Source organism: Leptosomus discolor, chromosome 4 (assembly GCF_034619465.1).
Source record: "Leptosomus discolor isolate bLepDis1 chromosome 4, bLepDis1.hap2, whole genome shotgun sequence".
In the NCBI taxonomy this organism is placed as follows: domain Eukaryota; kingdom Metazoa; phylum Chordata; class Aves; order Leptosomiformes; family Leptosomidae; genus Leptosomus; species Leptosomus discolor.
The window spans coordinates 23,288,741-23,313,770 of NC_141394.1; positions in this window are offsets into that span (position 1 = coordinate 23,288,741).

Here is a 25,030-nt window from a genome sequence, read left to right on the forward strand (position 1 = left end):
TATTTAGAATGACTTGAGATCAGTGAACTACAAAAATCTGGATTGGGAACAGAAGCAGGCTGAGACCATGTTGCAAAAAATTCCTCTGTTTGCAGGACCTGCGCCATTTTCTGGTGTTACTGGAATAAGAACCAGAAGCAAAGGGGGCTAATAGTAATGTGTGTTGTGAGCCAGAGGATCCATTAGAAGCACTTTGGGGCCTTTCAGGGGATAATTAAACATCCTAAAGAACTGTCACTTAATATCACAACACTTAGTAGTTACTAGAGTTAGTAACCAGATACCAGAGGGAAGAAATTACTCTTTCTATGCTTTACAATCAAATGATCAGTAAAAATAACTTGAAAGTTTCATGTGTTAGAAAGATGTTAGGCAAATGGGAATGGTAACCTGGATTGGACCCTTGCCAAGAGGAGTTGCATGGAAATGAATGGTGTTAGGGGAGCAGAGGTCATGGGTGATACTTACCCACAGTAAAACCAAAGCACTTGAAAATGTTTTTGGGAATTAGTCCTGACAGTGGCTGAAAACAGCCTGTGGATCTAGGGTCTAGACTTCTGGCACAGGCATAAGAGGTGTATACACACACAGCTGTAAAGTTCTGCGACTAGTAGTGCTGTCTACAGTAATGCTACTAAAACAGGTCATTTAAAAGGCTGAAGGAAAGCAAACTTTTCCAAAAGTGATAAAACTGAGGAAAAGGGAAATGTGCCTGTGATACACAGAAATGACATTTGCTTGTGGCATGTGCTTTAGGCTAAAAGAGAAATTAGTGTGCTTTACCAGGGGAACTATAGATTATGAATTTTTCTTTTGTCGAATTCCCCTTTTGCATTTCAGCCTGGCTATGTCTTTAAGGTGAAAGCTGTTTTGGAAGAGGTTTCACGGGCAAAATTTAGCCCCTGGAACAACCCCACCAGCAGGCAGGGATCACTCACTCAGTCTCCACAACAGACAGCTATGTAATCATGTGCAACCCTGGGAGCTGTGCCAGAAATCCTCCAGCATTTGCATCCATGCACAGTTATTTGAGTGCACAAGGGCTGGTCCATGCTAAATGCTCCTGGTCTATGCTAAATACTTCTATGGGCTTTTCCTTCCTGAAAAAGGAATGAAAAGACATGGGTAACCACTCATTCAGTCTCCTCACAGTGAGTTCAGTAATATGAAAAGCTATAGTCTACTGTAGGTAGCTATATGGATTTGGAGTGAAGGACCAAATGTATCCAAGAATCTTATTAGAATTGCTTTCTGAAGAATCAGACCCAACGATGCTACATCTTTTTAATTAAAAACTTTAAAATATTGACTTCTGACTTGCAGGGAAATACAATTGACTTTGCACCAAAACATTCTTACTAGTGTTTTCTTTCTTCAAGTATTCAAAATGGGCCAAATATACTAACATGATCAAATTGGTCCCACAATTCTCTAGAAATCCAGAGATTACTTACAAACACCTTCCTTATTCTGATGAAAATGCTTTCTCCTTCTGCAAATGTAACATCACTCTAGAAGCAAAAAATATTGATAAATTGACATGCATAAAAATGACGACAGAGGCGTTTTTGTAAACAGACCCGTTCTTTAATTTGTGACACAAAAAACCATGGGAGCCGACATAGATGAAGACTAAATGGACAGAGACTGACTATATCCATCCATCGATACAGCACTGAAAACTCATTTTGGGTGCAGATGGGAATTTACCAACAGAAGACAAACGATCCCGTAAGGCAGAAGAGAATGTTACTGAAAATAAAAGTTAGAAATGACAAAGCACCTGCTATCGTCTGATGTAGCAATCAGAGCCGACACATTCCAATTGTCCATCCTAAAAAATGGGCTTTATCACCAAAGAAGGTCTCAATTCATTATTTCTTCATTGATGTTATGTCAAATATGCAGGTCACATCATCAGCCTGCTATCTAAGAGTGAGAAAAAGCTAGTGAACATGGTTAAGGACACAGAATGAATGAAATTTACAGGGGTGATGGAATTATTTTTAAAAGTCACAGCCAAGAAGAAATAAAATTCGGCAAGAAGAGAAACACGGTGAGCAATGACTCCCTCGTTTCACTGTTAAGTTCCTGACTATATAAATTGGCCCAATATTTCAAAGTGACTAGCATGTTTAGGTCTTTTCATTTTTGTGGGCTGAACTTGAGGGACTTATAAATAGGCCAAGCCTTTGTAAAGTGTTCCAAATTGAGGCTGAGATAGCTGAAGCTGGACATATTCGGGATAAAATAAGAGATGCAACATTTAACAGAGAGGCAGCTCTCCCTTGGAGCACACCTGTGGATGGAGATAGTAGCATCAACCTCTTTTGAGTGGATGTTGGGAGTTTTTGACATATAGGCTTTTCCATTCTTATGGACTTTGATTTTGCTCCATGGGAATCTTTTCTTGTCATTGAGTGAGGGAAAGACTAACTGTAGAAATTTAACATTATCAAGACCAGACCAGGACCAGAGTTTACTTACCCCACAAACGACAATTCTGGATGAAACAAGATGCATAATCCAGTACCTTGTACACCCCACAAAGCCCTTAGGAGTGGCTTGTCGCTGTTCATATGGAAATTTACATTGATTTCACTAGGAAGAGATTTAAGACAACACCATGCCCCAGCTCTCATGACTCCCACAATATTTGTTGTCTTTCTTAAAACACCAGCTCCTGAATTCACGTGATCACACAAGAATCTCAAATGTAATCAGCCTCTGGGCTATGCAGAAAAGCTTGAAAATAAGCACACTCAAAGGGAACAAAGGTCAGCAGAAAAAGAAATGCGCCTGATATAGGGGATTTGTGCTTATTAACCCTCAGATATAAGCTCTCCTTGCAATAACCATTCATCCAAGTTACATGAATTAGCACGAGGCAGTTTGCCTAGCAAGGGAAGGGAGCCAGGTGAACAGAGGGTGGTTTGCATTGCTACCTGGCATCTAGAGACTGTCGCTTTGCTTTATGCCGAAAAGGACTCCTGCAATTCAGAGAAACCTGCAGCCAAATGAACCACTTAATCCAAAAAGGGTGCAGGGGGGAAAGGGGTAGGATTTACACTGGTTTATTATTATAACTATCCTCTAGTTTCCACCCAGATTGAAAAAGATGCATTTGACTCAGAAATTCAGTTGGGGCACACCACCAGTAAGTGTGCTATTCACTCAAAGTCATTCTTAGCAAAGATAACAGGGAAGGAACCAACACCATTAAACACAGGCAGTAAGTGCAGAGAACAAGCAAGAACATGCTGCAAGGATGCATCCATGCTTTGGAAACTCAGTGCTAGGCCAGTGGTTTGCAGCTCTGACAGATGCACAATACAGCATTTGGCTCTGAGATTGTATCTGTGGTCATTGGAAGAAACAATTTGATGGCATCTGGGAGAATTGGGATTTTTAAAAAGGGAATTAATCTTCAAAGGATTCAATGACCTTTGTTAACTTCCAAAAAAGAAGAGAACTCATATGGATTTTTATATTCAGTGTGCATTAGTTGCTCATTCTCTCAGAGGTGATTTGCTTTTTTTTTTTTTAGTTCTATTTGCATAAAGCACAGTCTGCATGAAAAGACAAGCCAGCAGGGTTTGTATGTGCATTTACAGGGTTTTGCTGTAATATTTTTGGTAGGTTTAATGTTTTTTTCCAGTATTTGCAATCTCCCATCATTTCCATTCCAGAGAAACAATTTATTTCCAAACATATTTGTACACAGCCCTCTCGGACCTGACCTGTTCCCCAGCTTTCCACTGCCATTAAAGTCAAATCACATTTATATTTAACAGCTTAATTTTCCAAATTGGTTTTATCGGTGACCCTGTTGCCCTGTGAAGACAGCACGGGAGGGGAGATGAGACCTGAACCATGTGCCCGGCAGCGTTGCTGACCTACTGGCTGACACGACAGTGCATCCCTGTGCCTCTTTCTCCTCTAAGCTTTTGCCAATTTAAGACGGTAAATACCTCAGAGCAGGAACCACCTTTTGTTGAAGGGCACACCACGGAACTGCTTTGTGCCCAACAGTGCGACAAGGTGGCCAAGAGTGGAGAAAGCTCACGGTAGAGATGAGCCAACAAGCCTAGAGGAGAAAGGCACAAGCCACCTGCAAATTATGGGCCACAATAAGCATCTTGTCTTTTACATGGCATGAGTGACTCCCTCAGCGTGACGACACTCTTCTTTTCATACAAGGAACCTTAGTTCATTTTCTACTCCTTGACTGTCTGTAAAATATCCAGATTATTTTTCCTTGTTAACCTGAGAAGTGTCACTGACTGCTCTCTCTTTCCAGTCTTGCAGCTTGCCTTTCACCTGTCCCAGCCTAGATCCAGGTATTTTAAGGATATCTCAAGCCTGTGAATTGTTGTTTTATTTAAGCCAGAGAAGAATAAAGAATTGTCAGAAAAACAAACAAATCCAAATTGTGAAAGGGGGCATTTTAAAAAAAATATCCCATGACAAACAGGCTGGAGTCTTTTGCTCTCATTGTAGTACAGGAATCTCACTTCTTTCTTGAAGAGATTCAGGGCCAAAATACAATTTAATTTTGAGATGGAATTCAAGCAGTTAAATGTAAAACACTAGGGAAAATGCTCCTTGGTGAAGCAGCAATGACGGTACAGAGGGACCTATAGATGAACAAGTCAGTGACACACAGAAACTATCTACAGCCATACTGATAAACACGTGCCTACACTTTAAAGAGATGTACCCCAACACACCTATTCAGAGAAGTGCTAATGAGGTCTCAATTTCTAGGTTATGCTTGAGTGTCAGTCTCGCATTGACAAAAGCACTGCCATGAAAGGGAAATATTTTAACTTCATGTGTGCCAGGATGCTGTCAGTTTTCAGACATCTCTATTTCTACTCTCACAAACTCTCTTAAAATTTGTCCCCTGGGAATATTGTTCAACTGCAAAGTGCCAACCAGGAAGTGGAAAGAAAAAGTTGACTGAAAAACACGCAGACCTTCAAAGGCAGCAGAGAATTATATTGCTGGAAAGGAGATTGTGGCACTAAAAGAAAAAAAAAACAAAACTGTGGCTTATCTGCACAGAAGAAGTCATGGGTTTCCTTCTGCCAATCTTTGCTCACCCTGATCAGTGACCAATTGCAGAAGTGCTGACGATCTTGGTGGCACTATGCAGTGAGGGCTCAAAGACCAATAGCCAGCCTCAGTCTATCAAGCCAGCTGTGCCATTGATTGCTACGGAATTACTACTGTCCTTTCACTCTTCTTTGCAGCTGTAGTTTTGGAGCTGCTAGGAGCCCTTTGGTATACAGACAGGAGCAAAGACTTCTGATCACAGGATGAGAAGAAAACAAGGGTAAGAGCAAAGGCCAGAGGCAAATTATAGGGCCCTTGCCTGTATACAAGGAGCCAGGCAACACGACTCTATGAAATTATATGCTGGACAAGACAGCTGTAAGCCCCAAACATCTGGAAATATGGGGCATAGAGCAGGACAGATGGGGGAAGCAGGGAGAAAGGCATTCAGGGAGGCTGGAGTGTTTGACAGAAGCCAGGATGGGCAGAAACAGCCGATGAGCCAGTGTGATGGCCACAGTAGGACTGGCTGCAATATCTTCAATATGCCGTATGACATATGACAGGGCTGTTTGAAGGAGGGATCTGTGCACTGAGACTGCTTTTACAATTTTCATGTTGGAGGGGATTGGGCAAAACCAGCAGGGTTCAATTTGCTTTGAACAAAATAACCTGCCCTATATACTACATTAGAGTGTTAAAGTTGCAAATGCATCAGGAATTTTAAACGTAAGGAAGTGTAACAAACAGGTGAGGTCTTGTAAAAACTTGCTGTGCTTTCGACCTCTGTCCATGTTGATTGCTACTGTGATAAAGCCACTGAAGCCCTGTACGGCAAAGGGGTGGATGTGGGAACGCCGAAGGACGGCACTTCTGCACTTTTTTCAGGCGGCAGATGGTTGGGGGCCAAGCCCGGGTAATTATTAGATTAAGGAAAGGCTGTACGCTTAATGGAAATGTTAAACCAAACATTACTTCTGGGAAGGTAAGTTATTGGTTGGTTCAACGGCAACGAAAATTTTTAAGACATCGTGAATCAATACCTTACTAATTGTTAAATTAATTACTGTCTGTCATCATCTTCCAAAGCATTTTCTGGAGCTGATAGGTTATGAAAGTTGTCTAGCTGCCTTGCTAGAAGCCTGTAGGCAATTTTCTCCATTTTTAACTTCACAAATGAGGATGCAATCCTCCCTTTGAATAAATGTACTCTCATAGTTTCCAAGAGAAGTTTGTTTTCCGCAGGTTTTTTTTTTTAAGTTTCACAACATGATAATCTAAAAGAAGGGGTGGGAAATAAACTAACAGGGCCTGATCACTGTAGGTGAAGAAGTGGGCACCACCATATCTTTGTGAATAATGCAGAGGGCAAACACTCCCAGGGAATACAGGTTACAGGCAGGGTCAGAAGGAAGGTTGGACTGTGGCCCAGAGGACCTTCTTCATTGCAACAGCCCAACACAGCATTGAAAGGGAAGTGCAGACCACTGTTCAACATCGTTATGTCCTAGTCAAGGTCAGATTACTATGAGGGTTTTGATTAATGCAAAAAACGCAATCAAATTAGCTGAGTCGGCACCCAGCTCTGATGTTCGTTAAAGAAGCTGCCATGCTCATTAGATGGAAGCAAGCACCTAAAAGGTCAAAGCTAATTTTGAAAACCCTGCTAAGACTCAGGGAGGCAAAGCAGGGTGAACCTGGCATGGCAAAAAGAGAGAGAGATGCCTCGGCACTTGAGCACTTCTATTGGACTTTGTCACCGCAGTTTTCAGTGTGTGCACTCATCAGTGGCATTTATCCCACCGCAGCCCTTAAAAAAGGCTTGTGGCCTCACAAGGTGGAGACCTCAGGCATCGCTGTTTTACTCAAGGATGCTCAGGCTATGACTGAGACCAGAGTTAGTCCCAGCTAACAAAATATCATTTGAGAAAATACGATTTGAAATATTGATGGAAGTAAGAGAGACTCATATTCCCATTGTTCTTAACTTCAAAAGTGAAAGGAAGCAGGGTATCCACAGAGCTCCTTTAGCTTTAGTATGACTACACATTACATTTAGGTACAGCTGTAATTATGGATGGAGTAGGCAAAGAAATCACTCAAAACTGCTATAAGTACTAAACTCACACACACAGGTGGGAAATCATATTTCTCAGGATTTCCATTAAGCTTTGAACAGCAGACACCAGACTAGGAATAATAAACTGCAAGGAACAAACGGATATGGAAAGGCTTTTACTGGAATAAAGGCAAGAAAATTGCCAAATTAATGCTGACCTTTGTAAAATAATAAAGCCACAAACCATAGAACAAAGATTATAGCAGTAATGTTTAACTACCACTGAGAGCACTTCCACCTGTTGTATTTCACAAGTAAGATACACTAAGATAATACAGACCAAGAGATTCGCCAGCCAGGCTCTCCACACAAAGCTGTGTTACCTGTGTCTGAAAGCTCTGGAGAACATTAGTTTTTTCGCAAGCATCTGCCGTATTCTGACACAGATGTATCCATATTTGAATATTTTGGTCAAAAGGGACCAGGCACTCCAACCTTTTTTTATATGTCTCCTGGAGTCTAGACATCAGGCGAGAAAAGAAATTGGATGTGTATCCTAGGAAGAAAGGGAAAACCCAGGCACTGGAGAGACACAAATGCAGGGATTCTTTAACCATATTTATCTGGTGGCAGTTTATTCTATGAAAAGGAAGTTATGTCGGTTCTGACTTTATGCAGCCAAATGATACTGTTTAGGAGATACAGATTGAACCAGAAAGTCATTTTGAAATGGTGCATCGAAACACTTCAGCCTAAAAAGCCAGAGCCAGTATATTCTGAAGGCACCTGTATTTCAGAATGAAATCTTGAAATGCCACTGAAAGGCTTCCCTTCTCCTTTCAGCTTACTGTCAGTCCCCAGTGGAAAACGACATGCAGTTGTAAAAGCTTCTCAGCTGGGGTAAAACATTTCCCCAGGCTCACTGCAAGAGCAGGAGTGTGCTGCAGTCCTCAGGCTTAATCCCTAAAAGAAATTTGGTTACGGCAAAGTTAATATGAGGCTGAAGCCTGCTCTGTCCTTACTAAAATCTCCTGCAGTGAGATCATACTGTTCTCACTGTATGTGTTTTAACAGTAAGCGAAAAAATGTAGGTTATTAAATAGAAAAGCCACCCGTGTTCATTTTTATGTTTGCAGTGGCTGAAGATGCTGTGTTTAATATAATAGCTTCCAGTTCTTCATACACATTTCTGCTGCACCTCCACATGAACCTTGCTGGGGGAGCGGGACGATTGCCCTCATATTGCTATTAAAATGCAGACAATCTGCAAGTCTTTTTCTGATTCATCTAGTCCTCCCAAGATTGCTTTGCTTAAATTGGAAACATAGCCAAGTAATGTCACCAGCTGAGCCATTCACAAAAAATTAGCTCCATGGCTTTAGAAGATTGTCACTTTACACTGTGATGAGTCACATATCCCTTTTTCCAAAGTAGCTTTGTATGAGTGCATGTAAGTGACTGCATGCATACATAGATTTCATATAAATTTATATGAATATATATATCTCAGAAAATAGGCAGTATCAGGAGGAATAAGATTACAGTTTTGTGGGGAAAAATCAGAGTTCTTCCTACCTTTTGTTCACCATAGCAACTGTCTTACACACACGCACACACAGAGGCGGAAAAAGAAAAGCTCCTACCTTATTTTCAACCAGGCCTTCTCCAACAACAAGAGCAAAGCTTTTATCTTCTAGATAGGGATAAAATACTATTCTAGCAGTTCATTACATAGGCATGTGTGGACTTTTCAAGCAGCTGCGTATTTTCATTCCCCTGCCTGGGAATTTAGCACAGCCTATTAGGAAATGCCTGGGTACTTCCACATACAAACATTTCCATATTATAATGGCTGTTCTGCTAACATCTTCCTACTTCCTATCTTCCTAGGAAGCTAACAGCTTCCTATTTGCTCACCATGATGTTATGTGTGCATGCACACATATGCAGAGAGACACGCTACTAACCAATTCATACTTCAGTTTTCCAGCAAAAATAAAACAGAAGTAGACGGTAACAGGAAAGGTGATAGCATCGTATTTCCCTAACCATGATGTGTGTTTTGGCAGCAGTTAAAGAGCCCACATGGTAGCATTGGGACTGAGCTGTGCAAGGTGCTGTACCAACACATATAGGATATAGTAAGTCTATTATACATATCTAATCTTTCCTGAAGACCCCACAACCTGAAGATAAGAGCAATGTCTGCTGAGGTCACATCAAAGAAATCCACTGGCATCAGCAAGCCCAAATTAAGCAAAAAATATCTGTGGTTTACAAACAGGTCACTGCAACACAGGAAGGTTAAAGGACCCGTTCACGGACACGTAAAAAGTTGCTTGCGGAGAGGCTTGAACATAAATCTCCCAAGTCCCCCTTGACGTCTTAAATGCGACCTATTTGCCCTCAGTCGGGAGCCTACATTGCTCTGTCTGCTACTTTGCTTTATGTCTCTTTTTTCCTTTTATTCTACGGAAAGCAGCTCCACTCTCTGAAATCTGCTACTAGTATTATGGAAGAAAATAATGTATTGTTCACCCTCATTTGAGGCTGATGTCAGAGATGTTCTTTTACAACAGCTACACCTATAATATTTTGAGTACTTGCAGAAAAGCTATAGCTAGGCTACGACTGAGCTTATAACGTAACTTCTTCTGTAGAAGGGATCTGATGTCAGCTTTAAGCTGAGACTCTGCTTACCTTTGGGATACCAACAAAGTGTGCCTGTCATCAAGAAAGGTCATTAAGAAAAGGCACATCTTAACAGCCTTCTTGGCCAAAAAAAAAAAGATGAGCACAATTTGCTTTCCCCTGTGCATCACCTCCTTCCAGCCTGATGTCACTGTGAGTGCCCGGTGGTCCAAGGAGACTCTAGTGGTGAGGATACAAGGAAGTCAAGGTGACACTGAGCAGACCTTGTCACTTAAAAAAACCCACCTTTTGCTGCAACCATTGAGGCTGAGGTTCAGGAAGAGACATAGCTCCCCACTGAATGAGCCTCACGTCCCCACAAGAACAGAACTGGCAGCTGCTGTGCAGGTTACAAGGGGACCGTGTAGCTCCATGCTTACCAGAGCCAATGCTACCAAAGCACTTCCCTATTTTATGTCACTTACTGTAGGCATCGTTCAGCTGCTGATCTACCTTTTATTTCTCCCTCACACACTAAACGTGCCAGCTTGCCAAGCGAGTTAAGTGACTCTTATAGCCTGGAGTATATTGCTTGTCTTGCTGCTGTCCTATCACTCAGGAGGACCTGTTCATATGCAGAAGAATGATTGATGACAACAGAAATGCATTTTTGTTGGGTTTCAAGGTCAGGAGACAAGTCTAGCTGGCATGCAAATAGCCAAAGCCAAAGAAGGACCATTTCTATTTTGATGCACACACTAAGTATTACAAATAAATCAAAAGTTCAGGTTTTATTCTTTCAAAATATAATATTTGCAGCAAGGCTAAGAAATCCCATGGCCTTAAATACTACTATTTAACAGGTTACTTAGCACTGCCCTCTGCAGCTCTATGTTCCTGTGCATGCAGAGGGATCTCAAGCACATCTACCCAAATTGTATTCCCATGCTGGGGATGCAGATATGCCTTCAGAGAGAATCAGTTGATCTCCCTTTCACTTGCTGAATGCTGAATTTTTAGTTTCCTTTCTTAGAAGAATGCTTAGGGATATTTCTCCTCCCCCCTCCCACATCTTTGATGCAACACCAAATTAAATTGCCCTGGATTTTACCTCCTGCACTTTTTGAAAATGCATCTCTATTAAGTAGGAGACCGAAAGGGATTGGTAGATAATAGCATTGCTGCCACACCAGGAATGGTGCTGCTGAATCCTGTAGTCTCACACGTCACTTGTTTGTATGCTGTCATTCATGCTCTTGCTTGTATAACACAGTGATTGAACATTTCCTCTGAGTAAATGTGTGTATATCTTCTTTACTGAGGCATACATGAATGCACAAGGTCTCCTTGAGGACATAATTTCATTTTCCTGTCTTTTTAGTGGAGTTGCTGATTTTGGTGTCATTAGCTGATCTGCACTGTAACTTCCTTGAACCATTCATTGAGGTAAATGTCTAGGCAGGTGAAACTAATGTTTCTCTTTCCTAGCTAGGATGAACCAGTTCATTTACTCAAGTCGGACATATTAAGAGCAGTAGTCTACTCACTTCTTAGCCAAGAATTTTAAGAAGAGGTGGCCAAGGGGCACTCAGCAAAATCAGCATTGATTTTTCAGCACTGCCTGGAACACAGCCAGGTCTCACAGGGCCAGAATAAAATAAATACAGGACCTAAGCCTTAAAATAGTTAAAGGAAATAGCACATACAAGCTTGTCAGCCAAAATCAGTTTGGGCAGGTAAGAGGAAATGGGTTGGTAAAGAATGAAAGGATGGGATAATTAACCTCACTTAACATGGGTTTACGAGGGCAGAAGACCCTGTCAAGTTAACATAATGCTAATTTTGGAAAAGTCCTAAGGTTGCTGCCACAAAGATTGCATCCTTCTTACACTTTTGTGCTTGGGACCATGAGGCACTTCAATCACTAAAGTTTGGAAGCAGCAGAACAGATTGAATGGGTTTAAAGGGAATTAATTGGCAAGCCTTGATTTGGGGGGGAAATCTTGCAGACCAAGGGATGCTGCTAGTGGGGTCCTAACGCATACTCACTTGCAACTCTTAGGTACCCTGAAGACAGGATCAAAGTTTCAATGAGAAACTTCCCTCTGCTTTTGTCTCTCGCCAGGCTGGAGTGTCATATTGTGCAACTAAACCTGTCAGCATGAAACATCCAGCTTGTTTCCTCTGCCAAAGAGGTTAAGGTAAACTCAAAAACAGCTGGAACATCTCCAGATTTCTGCTGTCCCAGCAGACCTCCCTCTGCTATTCAATTCTGACTATTCTTAATAATTTCTCTCTATGTCTTGGGTTTGATTAATACTAATTGACTGTCAAAAATGCAGCCAAGCGCCCAGTGCTTTCTCTGCTGTCCCTAATGGGAACGTGCTGTATGAAAAAAAGTTCATTTCAGTGAGCTCCAGCCTTGCCTCCACCTGAAGCACCAGTCCCTCACAGGAGTCGCAGCTCCGTGGGGTGGGCAGAGGGGCTGCAGCCAGGACCACAGGACCAGAGTACGGAAGCTATTGCTACCCTTCATGCACATGAAGCCATAGCGAGATGCAACTGCTGTGTGCTGTGTTCCCAAGTGCCACATGGCTCAGCACCTTCCTTGCCGGTGACCCAGCCTTTGCTGCTGCCCAGTTATTTTCCCCAGCCGCCATCAATAAACGGTGATGTGGGGTCCTTAAAATGCCCTGAAGGTTTCACTTTTGGACGAATTCAACTGGGCTCATTTGCAGTTGTCGCATCTATGAAAAATGTTACCTTTTTTTTGCTGCAAACAGCTGGAACAAGTTTGATTGAATTTATATAAAGACTGGGTTTGTTTCTGAGCTGGTGACTCATGTTCTTGTCTATTTCTGATTAAATATTATCCCTGTAAATGGCATACACATTTTTTCCTATTTAATTGTCATGGCTGAGGGGATTTAATCTATGTACCAATTCAATAAAATGTTATCACTGGCCAGCCACACCAAATGCAATCAGAGTGCCATTGCACGCATGGCTACGAAACATAGACGTGCACTACTGACTTCAGGGGAACGCATTCAAGACGGCCTTTGTTTCACTCAAAGAGAAAGAAGCAACCAAAAAAATCAAACTGATGCTGACTGACAGAGCCAGATGCCTTATACGCAAACAAAAGTCACAAACAGCGAAAGAGCGATCCCAGTACATTGTGATATTTAATTGATGCAAGTTTGAAGTTCAGAAAAATCAGCGGGCAATTCCCACATATACATGTTCATCACCAGGAGGAAAAGCAGCTGGGGTGCTAATGGCATTATCCCAAGTCTTCTGAAGGCAATGAAAGTTATTTTCAGGCACATCTCTGGGATTTGCCTCATGTCAAAAACCCAAGGTTTTGAGGTGCTCAGGGATGGATTTTTTGACTGTTTAATTCTCACCAGTGAGGCCAGGTATCCAAAAGAGCTCAGCTCCACCTAATGCAATTCCGACAGATTTTTTTCAAGTGCCTTTTTATTGGTATGCAACACGCTAACAGCCACTGAAGATCCAGCAGTTGCATTTGCTGTGGAAGCCTGTTAGATTTAGAATTGTCACCATTACTGCTTCCTTGCAGGATGGGCATTTTCTTCAGCTATGGCGTCTGTTCATGCCCCTGAAGCTGACTGGGCTGCTCATGCTGAGGAATCCCACTGCCCTGCTGACTGGCCTTGGGGCACATCAATTTATCTGCAACACGAATTGTGTATTGGTTACCCACAGTCCACAGAAAAACTTCCCACCCCTTGTTTCTACTGTTTGTGGGAATCTCTGCAAGCTGCTGGAAGAAGCCAGGCCATTGCCACTGCATGAAAACAAATAAGAGTGCATTCCTCCCCAAACCTCTAGTGGCCAAATGAGATCATATTGTTCAGACTCTCATATGGTCGGGCCTGGGTTTTGCAAATGCAATGCATCAGGAGATAATAGTGAGTTAATATAGAGCAATGGTAATGAACAATAAAGAAGGGTTTATATAGTTTTATAATCATCATACAGAACCATTATTCCCAAATGCACCCATAAATCTGCCAAAGGAGGCAGTTCTACAGCAGAGACACTTTTATATGTATTTAAAAAACAGGATAAAAGTCATATCAATCCTTGGCAGACCTAATTTAGCACCACACAACATTTATCATAATACCAGTAGCATTAAACTAGATGCCCACTGCACTGTGCGTGGGCGGCAGTTTGTTGCACACTGTCCAGACGGGGCCTTCACCAGCAAGAATAAAGCACTTACGAAGTGAAATAGGGAACCCAAAATTTCCCTCTGTGCACGGACCCGGCTAAAGAAAGCTAATGGAGGTCCAGACACTACAGATATTTCCAGTGTACTCTGCACAAAGCCCTCATAAATCCAGACGACCTGGGATGTGGCCCCAGAGGCAAAAGGTTATGGTACTGCAAAGGGTCTAGTTCCCACCTGGAAAAGTGCTTGTGGTACAATCCAGTACACATAGCAGGACTGTCAATCACACATGCTTGAAGTCAGATCTGGAATGTTTTTCCCAGCCCAGGGAACGAATAACACCAGTGCTCGCTATCAGAACAATCTTAAAGCTAAGAGCTTGAGTTCTCAAATTAGGCTGCAGAGAAGTGGTTGAAAACTTCATTACAAGCTATTACTTGAGAAAAATTGGACTTTCAGCTAATCACAGGCTCACGCACAAAGGTCTGTTTTCAGTGGGAAACTCTGATTTCTCATCTTAGACACTCAGCAAATGGAGAAGCCCACAATGCTTCATGGAAAACACATTCCCAACAGGAAACAAGAAAAGCAGAGCACTCGAGCACCACTTCCACTAGGCCTTGAGGTAGTGCTTCGAGGATGAGAGATTTAGTCTTTTGCCTGCCTTAGTATTTTACGTTTCTATGTTTCCTGTAAGCCACATCATCTATAGGGAAAGTGTTGAATCATTTTTCTCCCACACACATTTGAAAGTGAAGGTACACAAAGCACAAACATTGTGTGCTGACACAAACCATTGCATCACACTTGCCAACATCGCTGTGGATTTTACCCCACAAACTTACACCCTTTCTGGTTGTCAGTGCAATCACAACTATTAATCAACTTCTGCAGGCTGCCAGTCAGCGCAGAAACCCTCATTTCTGACTTTCCAGCGAAGTCCCTGTTTATTTTTTAGGATTATTTGCAAACACTGCTGTCTGTTGCTGAAACACCCAAGGTACTTCTGACTAAATATTTTCACTCCACGGTTTGTGACCTAAGCCAAAAATCTGGGGTTATTTTAAGCATTTCTCTAATAGCTGTATGTATTCAGTGAGCTGAGCGATCTTCAGAGGAGCAACAGAAATGGAGAACTGGAAGGAACCAAACCCAGCTTTAAAAATGGAAACCAAAAAACAAAGTCGCTGCTAGTATTGCTGCAGGCAATCCAAAAGGCATGTCTGAGCTGCTTCTAATCATATCAGCCCTGCTCCCCAGCAGGAGGTGAGGGAGGAAGCATGACACAAAACTGACAAACATACCTTTTATTTCACATCAGCCAGACTACCATGCTGAGAGACGTGATTCAGGCTTTTCTTAGGAAAACTCACTCTGGCCTATTGGGAGCACCATTTTAGCAACTGATCAGTGTGATCCCAATTAGAGAGAGCAGTCGAAGCCAGCAACAAGCCCCTCAGTAAGGGTCAGATCCTGCACCACAGCCTGCAAACACACTTTCCTGTATCATTACTGCCCCTTCTGTCCCCCTCAAACCTGCCTGCCCATGTGTGCTGCTTCGCCAGTGATGGTTCCCACAGTGGCAGGTGGGAAGGATATGCCCTCTGTGTCACACGGAGCAAAGGAGACTATGGAGAAGGGTCACAGACCTCTGCACTCCAGAGTCTGCTTACGGTAAATGGTTATATGCAACTGTGGATACATCAAAGGTAATTTTAATTTAAATCAGACAAATTTGCAGCAGCTCAGCAAGCGAGAGCGTACATGAGCCAAATGGCCCAAATCCAGATTAAGGAAGACCACATGTTGCACGGAGATGTCTGCAGCTACCACACCACCCAGCAGCTGGAAAGGACACTTTCCAGTAAGAGCCACCTTGCTGTGACTTTTAATCACTGCAAGCATTAAAAACCTCAGCTTTACGAGACAAAAGGGCACTTTATCAGGACAGACTAAGTTGGCCGCTAGACCATTTAATTGCCCTTGTTTAATTATTGCTGTTTGGATCACAGTGGTATTGATTTTTCAGAAAGGCTCTCCAGACCTTCCACTGGGCTCTACCTCAAAGTGAACTAACAAGTCTTGGGGATGAAGTCGGCAATATAAATAATTTAAAGCTATGTATCATCCATGGACTGCATTAAAGAAGGGTGTAGGTAAAATAGGAATATAAGCCATGGCAATATCAGTGGAGAGGACAAGCTGTCAATCTTTGCTAAGCTGATCCAAACATCAGAATCTCAGCCTTTGGTAAAAAAAAAAAAAAAGAAAAAAAAAAAAGGAAAAGAAAGAAAAAGAAAATTCTTAAGATTCTGTAAAAAAAAAAAAAAAAAGAGAGAGAAAAAGATACAATCAAAATTCAAACACAAGTACAAAAAAAAAAAAGAAAAAATAAAATAAGATCTAAAGACAGAGAACAATTATTCTGAAAAACAAACCAAGATTCTATGCTAAAGCTATGATTTTTCAGTCAGTTTCTGAGCACTTGAGATCTGCAGGGTGAGAACATCACTAAAAGGAAACCCAGTGCCTTCCAAGTTCATCGCTTGCTCAAGAAGCCAGAGTCCAAACAAATTTAGCAGAATGGATGAGAAGGGGCAAGATTTTGAGAACGCAGCAATGAAATGGTAATAAATCCCTTTTTGTGTGTTATTTTGTAAAGATTCTTACTACTTTTAAAACTAACTTTGTTTCACCAAAGGACTCAGCGACAGAATTATTTCATGCCAACCTAAATTACAGCCTGTCAACAGAAGCAAAAGCCCTAAGACAGGAAAAGATGTTGTTGCAACCTACAGCAGTGGGATCAGCCAAGACGGTTTAATACAGGAACGTAGGTGGTGCACTGCACCCTTCTAGTCAAAATCAATGGGCCTGAAGTGTAGCAGTCTGCCCAGAAAGCAGCATAAATGGTAACACATATCAGCACTGTGGTTTCTAATGAGTGCTGCTAACACTGCGGCAGGTCTTCAGCACAGTTAGTCCAGCAGAGCTTTGCAGCCCTTGGAGGAGATACAAGGGGGAAAGGATTGTGCAAGGCCATGAGACAAGCCCTAAACTCTTTGCTCATAGAGTTGTGCAATTATATAAAGATACTAACTCTCAGCAGAGAGCCAGTTTGCTTTTAAATTGGCAGTTATCGTTATGGCAAAGTAATATTTGAAAAAGTTAAATGAATGACACCTGAGAGTTTAGAGAAAGAAAGAAATCTTTTTAAATCCCCAAAGATTTGGGTTTGGTGGTTGTTGGGGTTTTCTGTGCTTTCTTATCTCCACATTTTGAGGGAAAGACCTCAGGATTTTTCTGCTCAATGTGAAACCAGTGTAAATTGGAGCTTACTTCCTTCAGCAGAACTTGGTCTCTGCAAAACTGTGTAACATCCCATCTCTTTAGATCTGCAGACCCACAACTGAGGAGCAAGAAGTGATATTCATGCAAGGTCATAACTTCATTTAATGGAATTAAGGGAATTTATGATTCCCTGGTTTGCTGCACATTCTGGGGGAAAATCACTTCTGCCTTGATCAAAACTAACTCCCAAGTGACTACAAGCAGGAATTAAGAGACCCCTAAATATTTTGTGGATCAGCATTTTCCCACCTCTGTGAAACAGGTTCCCATCAGTTTGGTAGGGTGAGAGGTTCAAAGACAAGTGGAACATGGAACCATCTCAATACCTGAGAGCAGTTCAGTCCCTCCTGCATCTGTTGACACACAGCCTTTGTAGCCCAGCCCAGCCCAAAAGGTTAACTTACAACACAGGGAAAAGCAGGCACCTTGAGCTCAGTGCTGCCTTCTCCATCTGCACAAGCTGCATGAGGGACAACCTCAGCACTGAGATGCCACAATAGGCCCAGCAATTAATCCTTATTTTTTCAGCTCTGTGCTAGGCATGCAAGGCAAGCAGGTAGAAGGGGAAGAGAAGACATAGTGTCCCTGATGGGACAGGACAGGACCTGTTCTTGAAAGAGGATCATCAGGGGCAGCAGAAAGTTGGAGAGCTGTTATGGAGATAAGCCTTGTACAATCTGTAAAATTTCAATATGTATTTCTCTTGCTTTAATCCCTGTTGAAAACAATGCATTTAGAGCATTTGGAATAATTGTATCAAACATGCATTTCTCATAAGTAGTAACTGTTGTTGTAGAGGTTAAAAAATTGGGGGGGTGAGTTATTACTGAAATCCATCTTCTGAAAAAGCTATCAACAGTGCTTTGGAGAAATTAAAAATACCTACAAAGCTGTTTGTGCTGCACATACTTTTCTCTAAAAAATTATTAAGGTCTCTATGCTTTTATATTTGCTGCAGCATGTTCTGTGGGAATTCAAATTATAATAATGGTTTGATCATGGTAGTGATCAAAATGGTATCACAGAGCCATAAATAACATTAAGAGATAAGGAAAAATGTAGTAGATGTCTTTCCCAATTATGGAAACTATTCAGATAAACAGCAAAACATTATTACTTTTTCTTTCTAAGGGAGCCATGAATTTCAAACACTGTTTATTTTAAAGGGACATATTTTTCCATAGACATTTCAGTAAAGAGTGAGCACAAAATACTCCTAACATACCTGGCCATGAGCTGGCAGGTTCCAGCTCTCCTTGCTTCAGGCAGCAAGATTTGAACAACCAAATCAAACAGCTCTTCCACTTGGTTTCTAATATTTTCTTCCAAGTATCTAAGCACCTTCTGTCATTACAGGTGGGAAATGATTGCATCCATGATAATTAGAATCAATTTGTTATTATTATCAATTGCTATAATCAACACAAATCGGAAGCTTTCCTTCCTGCCACTCAGCCACAGCTTTGCTAAGGGAACAAGCAACACACAGCATCTCATACAGTAACGCAACAACAAATGTAATTTGTTATCGCCTCTGGCAAAATGTCTTAATGCTGACCTGCTCTTGGCCACGCAACAGGTATTCTGTGCTGAAGCCAAGTGTGGTTAAAACATTGTTACTTTAGGTCTCTCCACATTGAAGGATTGAAGTGATCCGTATATAATTAATATAAAAGACTTAGAGATACACAAAGAGCTATGCATTTGATTTCATCTTGGTGATATGAAAAGGACGGTCATGACATGTAGGAAATGACCAAGTAAGTTACATCCAGGAAGAATAAAAGTTGTTTGACTCAAAGATTTAGTTCTATTTGGAGTATGAAGGATGAACTGAAAAAGACAGATTGGGAGAACCATGACAGATGCATGTGTATACACAGATGTGAGGGGCTGAATATATTTATGCTTGTACTTCTTTGCAATAGTTGCCTTCAATGGAAAAAAAAAAAAAAAAAAAAGAACACAGTCCAGTCCATAAAACTGGAATCAATTTTGCAGGAATTAGTTTAAAAGCTACCAATCTGGGGACTAGAAAACATAAGCAGATACCCATTCAAGACTGCAAAACATCCAACAGATAAAGAAGATTTGGTATAAGACTCAAGACTCCTACACAGAGACGTAAGGAAAGCCATTTAGATTTTTAAAAATTGATCTTTTGGCACCTCACTATCCCTACCCAAATTTCATTCATCCTTCGTTTTAGGACTTGGACAGATAACATGTCTGGCACGTGGACTTTGGCAGACCAAGGGACATGCCTGAAAGTAAAGCATCAGCGGTGCAGGTGGCCTTTGTAGGTAGAGCGGTCTGTGTCTTGACTGCTAATTCCAATTTTACAGCCTGCAACCGAATGCCAGAACAGACCTGTTTTCTCTTTAGTGAGAGGGAAAACTACACGTGCTATTGCTAGACACAGGCCACACAGCGCAGAGCGTGGCAGTGAGGCGACTGTAGCTATCACACGGGAGACAACATTTATGCTCTTTCAGCGTCAGCGAGGATTATGCCAAGCCTTAATGTTCCATACGAAGGAAATGAAATCACTCAACATATTTTACAGCTCAGGGAAAAATGGTGCTTCATTTTTCCTCAAATGAGGTATTTAGCTGTGTTAGCAGGATATTATTAGATTTATTACCATGTCAAGTCCAAGAGAGCTACCAGTTTAACCTTCATACAGTCAAAGCGCTATTTGGAGGGAGGTGGAAAAGTGCACACATTTGAAGCAGGCAAGAATTTTTTTAAAATGCATTAACAGCTGCAACAGAGTTGAGCCAGTAAGGCACATTAGGACAATGCAATCATCTTGATAGTTCAGAGGGAGACACAAGATTAGAAAACAGAAATCCAGTTTAGAAACCTGCGTATACTTAAGCATCAGAAGGCTAATATACACAGAAGAGAATAATGCTACAGCTCCCACTTACCTAAAAGCAAGCAAAACTGTTTCGGATCCTATGCAATTTGGAGTTGCACATAGTGTTTTCAAAGGTTGCTTGGGCTCTGGATTTCACAGGATTTAAGTCCTGGAGTGCACTGCATTTCCTTAGCTGTGCTAGGATCCGTTATATTTTAAATGCTTCAAGTTGAGAGTCCAATACCCATAACTCTTACTGAGCAGCACTTTACTCCACCATTTCTAAGAATGTCACTGTAATTGTTTGTGGAATAATATCTAACACCCAAAAGCATACTCTTCTCACCACCACAGCTTGCCTCCTCATCCATCTGAAGAGCAAGAGAAGAAGAAAGAAGAGTTTCCTATAATATCTCGCTGCCTTGCACATTCTTAAGTATAGTGTCCCATAATACACTTTTATTATGCCTTATAGCATCCATGAGTGCTGTGGCAAGTCCTTGCATCATCGCAGTAACACTGGGACACTGTAAGGGACAACGCTGATTAAAAAATAATTAAACAACAGACTGTAGCTGAAGATTAGGAGGTGTAGGGGCCAATTTAATGCTCAAGGGAGCCAAAGGAGGAAAATAAAACACCAGCAGGCCCAAGTTTCCCTGGCTCGCACCAGCCATCAGCTAGTCACTAAAAGAGTTAAGGAGAAGAGTTGTGTTTGGTTGTGTGGCTTGTACAAGGCAATGACCACAGACTCTGCTCTCTGTCACCAAGAGGTGTTGCTGTACTGATGGGCAAGCAGGAGCAAAGGAAACCAAAAGCACTCAGCACTGGCTAGGCAGCATGAAGGACAGTCTCAATTCCATTTACCCAGTGGCTCTGCAAGCCACTTTCTGCCTTAAGGACCAAAAATCAGCCCCAAAATTCTCCAGTGCTTTACAGCCCAGTGATACAAAACCCACAGCACTTTTGTGCTAATGCAGAGTGTCAACACACTGCACTGATTTGGCTAATGTTTATTTGTGCCTACACAGATGCCAGTTCTGAAATGCTCATGGTGTGGCATTAATTCAAGAAGCAAAGGGAATGATCCTGATTTTATGAATGGCTGTAAAATCATGCTGTTGCAGGACTCAGGCGCTTCACATCCTCCAAAGTGTTTTCCAAAAGGCTCGGAGAACAGATGCAGGGCTGCTAACCAAAAAGCAAACGTCAAGCGTGGCAAGGGGGGGAAAGTGGGACTAATGAAACCCTACGAATGTGCTTGATAGTTTCCACAGCCAGGACATCTTTCTGAGTGATGGATAATTCATCTTCTATCGGTTCCCATTGCCTAGAGATCAGTCTCTTGGTTGTTTTCAACTAAACCTACACATACCAAAGTATTTTCAAACAGGAAACCAGATGTGACAGGGCCTAGCCCAGCCTCTGACAGGTTCAATATGATTGATGTCATATCACTCTTCATAAAGCACCCACTTGCCACATCAGGTGTTTCTACTGTCATTTATGGAGTGATGCTGAAGATACCAGCAACTGAGTTCTGGGGTCAAGGAGAAAGGGACAGCAGTATGAAATAGCCAATTAAGCTTCCCCTGCTTGCCAGGAGGAAGAAATAGAAATACACATTAAGCAAAAGCCGCACAGTGATTTTTTTCCTGTATTTTCTTGCTGATCCAACAACGCCAGTGCTGCTCATGTTGAGGAACACCCGGACAAGGAGGTGGCTGCCAGGGTTAAGCTGTGGCTCAACACAAGCAAAGCTGGGAGGGGGATGCAGAGGCATAGTGCCTGCTGGGGACTGCCGAGGGGCAGGGAGCTGGCTGTGACAACAACAGCTGTAAAGCCAGCAGCATTTCAGACGTGCTTTTGCCACACAACTAACATTGCTCCTCTAGGGACTACAGGCTATTGAAACACCTCTGCTTTCTAATGCATCTTTGACTTTGTAAGGAGAAAATTCTAAGAAATCCATGTATATGGGAATTCGTGTGCAAGCACACTTGAGCCCTTGGCATTTTTCTCACTTCTATCCAGTAATGGATATACGTGGCATGCACAAACATATACACACACGTGGAGAAACACAGATCCCCTGTGCTCAAGTGTTGGCTGGTTTAAGATGGAAGAAAGGCCTGAATCTGATATTTCACCAAAAAAAAAAAAAAAAGATGTAAACCTCTCACGTTTAAAATGTGTTCACTGCCACATGGTGCACTTTATGTGTCTTCTTTTGCATACTAAAACCCTCTACAGCACCTTTTACATCCTTTCCCCGCCGCCCTCTTTCTTAAAGCACAAGACCAAGTTCAGTAATGGCTCCTGTCTGTGGTCTCAGGCAAGTCATATTTCTCTGCCTCCCGCTTGGCAAAGGGTTAGCCCCATCTAAGATACTGACATGAGGTAGCACTACTGTGCTGGAAACTGGTAAAAATAACAGCAAGAAGTGCGCTGGTGAGCCAGGGAGGAAGGACAAGGTGCTGTTCTCTGCTTTAGCTATTCATTGCTGTGTAGCGCTTCTGGATTGGGTATGGCTTCATGAATGAGAGCCGTAGCTATCATCCTCTATGAGTTACAAATATGGATCAATGGTAAATGAACTATTGTGCTTCGCTTTATCTGGTTTATGAGTTAGACCAACTTATTGTATTTTAATGAAAAATCAAGATATTAAAGCTCATAAAATAATAAAGGCAATAGGATCTGCAGAGCCTGGTATTGAACGAGCTGCATAATTTCATGTGTGAGGTTATTTATCCTCCATTTCCAGAGTCACCTTTTTTTTTCCCCCCTCCTATTTAAACTAGGCAGAGCCATTTCAGAGAAGGAGCAATGTAAAAAGGAGGAGTCCTAAAACTGGTTTGCTCCGGCATCTTTGCTGGCTGGGGCTTTCAGCTCAGTGCCGAGACAGAAGGAGCTATCAGACAGTCCAGAAAGCTTTCATACACTATTTTGAAGTAATTTGCATGCCATTAAGGATAAACAGCGCACAGCTGGAGAACACCCTTCACTACCTCCCACATGTCTTCAACTTGAATCATCCATCTCACCTTAGCAAATTCTATGTCCAGCAGTGTGTGTTTGCAGAGAGGCTAAGAATGCCTTTTCTGATGAAAAACAGCATGCTTCCTATTCGGGGATGTCAGATTTGAACAGTGTCTGCATCTGTACACACACAGTGTCCTCAGAGGGGGGAGCTCCTCCGGATGTTCCCCCAGGTGAGAGGGGAGGTCGCCTGGACAGTGCTTGATGCCTCTGCTGCAGGGAGACAGGGTAGGGCTGCATGAGTCTGGAGAGAGCAGAGGGAGAAGGGGAGATTTCAAAGGGTGCCCTCGTGTCTTTCCAGCTAGCCCCATGCACCCCAGTACCCAAAAAAGCGTTCACGTGGGGACACAGCTGCCACCATGTGGCACCTCCTCACCTACTCTAGAAATGCATAAGCATCTTAATTTGGATATTTATTCAGAAGTTCAGATGTTGGTGTAGCCTGTTGAAACTCAATGAATAAGGAATAAAGCTCACATCTCAAAGTATGGCTTGTCCACATGTTTCTCCAACTAACTTTTCAAGGCTTTTTATCTTAACCTTGCAGCCCTGATGCTCCTCTGCAGTGAAATGATCAGCACTGAAACAAGGGATCATTTTTAGCAGATCATCTCTGTGTGTGTGTGTGTGTGTGTGTGTGTGGAAAAATAAACAACTTTCACATTAGTTGCAGAGAAGTGCACAAATGAATTACCCGCTGTTTTCAGCCAGTCATGAATAATTCAAATTCCCCTGTGTCAGTGGATCTAATTAGTAATCATCCAAACTATTCTTAAATTATCTAGTTTTGAGTTACTTGCATAGCAACGACATTCATTTCCGATAGGATTATTAATCCATTTGCCAGTGTGAGATTGCCAGGGCAGAGGCAGTGGGAAGCCATACCATCAGTTAATGCTATTAATGTTTCTTTAACAATTAACCTATCCGGTGTTCAGGGACAAACAGCATATGTCATGTAGAGAGATATTTTTAAAACTCTGTGGATACGTGCCATACGTCCTGCTGATTCGGCCACCTTGAAACGTAAGGAGCTGTCATTAGCGAAGGCTTGACCCTGAACGTGCAAATTGCATAGGAACCAAGAGAAAATATGAAATAATAGAGTTACCAAGATATCATAGCAATAGCTGAGGTGTGAATCCATTCCAAAAAGTGACTTTGGAAACGCAAGGCTCACCGGAGTGCTTTTCACTGATTCCCATTCAGGTAAAAAAGAGATCTGTAATGTGTTTTCCCTGTTGTTAATTTGAAGGGTCTCAAATGCAGCCCATGTCTGAAACTCACAGGAGAGGTCCTTTCCCACTTTGTCTATCCTGTCACTCTGCAAAGGAAAATGCCAGTTCAGTGTACCTCAAAAGATCGCACAGCTAAGATCGGTCAGGAAGCTGTATATTTTTATTTAGTATATTTCTGCAAACAGTGAGTGTGTCGTGAGCTTTCCCTGTCCACCAGGTATTCACAGTAAAACACTTGCTGCAGGATTGATCTGTAACTAGCAAGGTCAGGGTGAGACCTTTGTTTAGGGCAAATCATCCCACATCTATTGATGTGGGAGTTTCATTCTTATTTAGAAACATCTGGCACTAATGCTTGTCACAGATGGGATACTGGGTTAGACAAAGCTTAGATCACATGAAAACATGTTCCCAAACTTGATTATTTTTAAAGGAGCTTCTAAGGTTACCTATGCAAGATTCCCTTCAAATATATCCTTCCAGAGAGGCAGTGCTAGCTTGCAAAAATGTAGCAGTTTGATGTCCCCTAGAGAAGCTCTCGCTCTCAGCCAAGCAGCATTCGGGTCCTTGGGTAGCTCATTGCC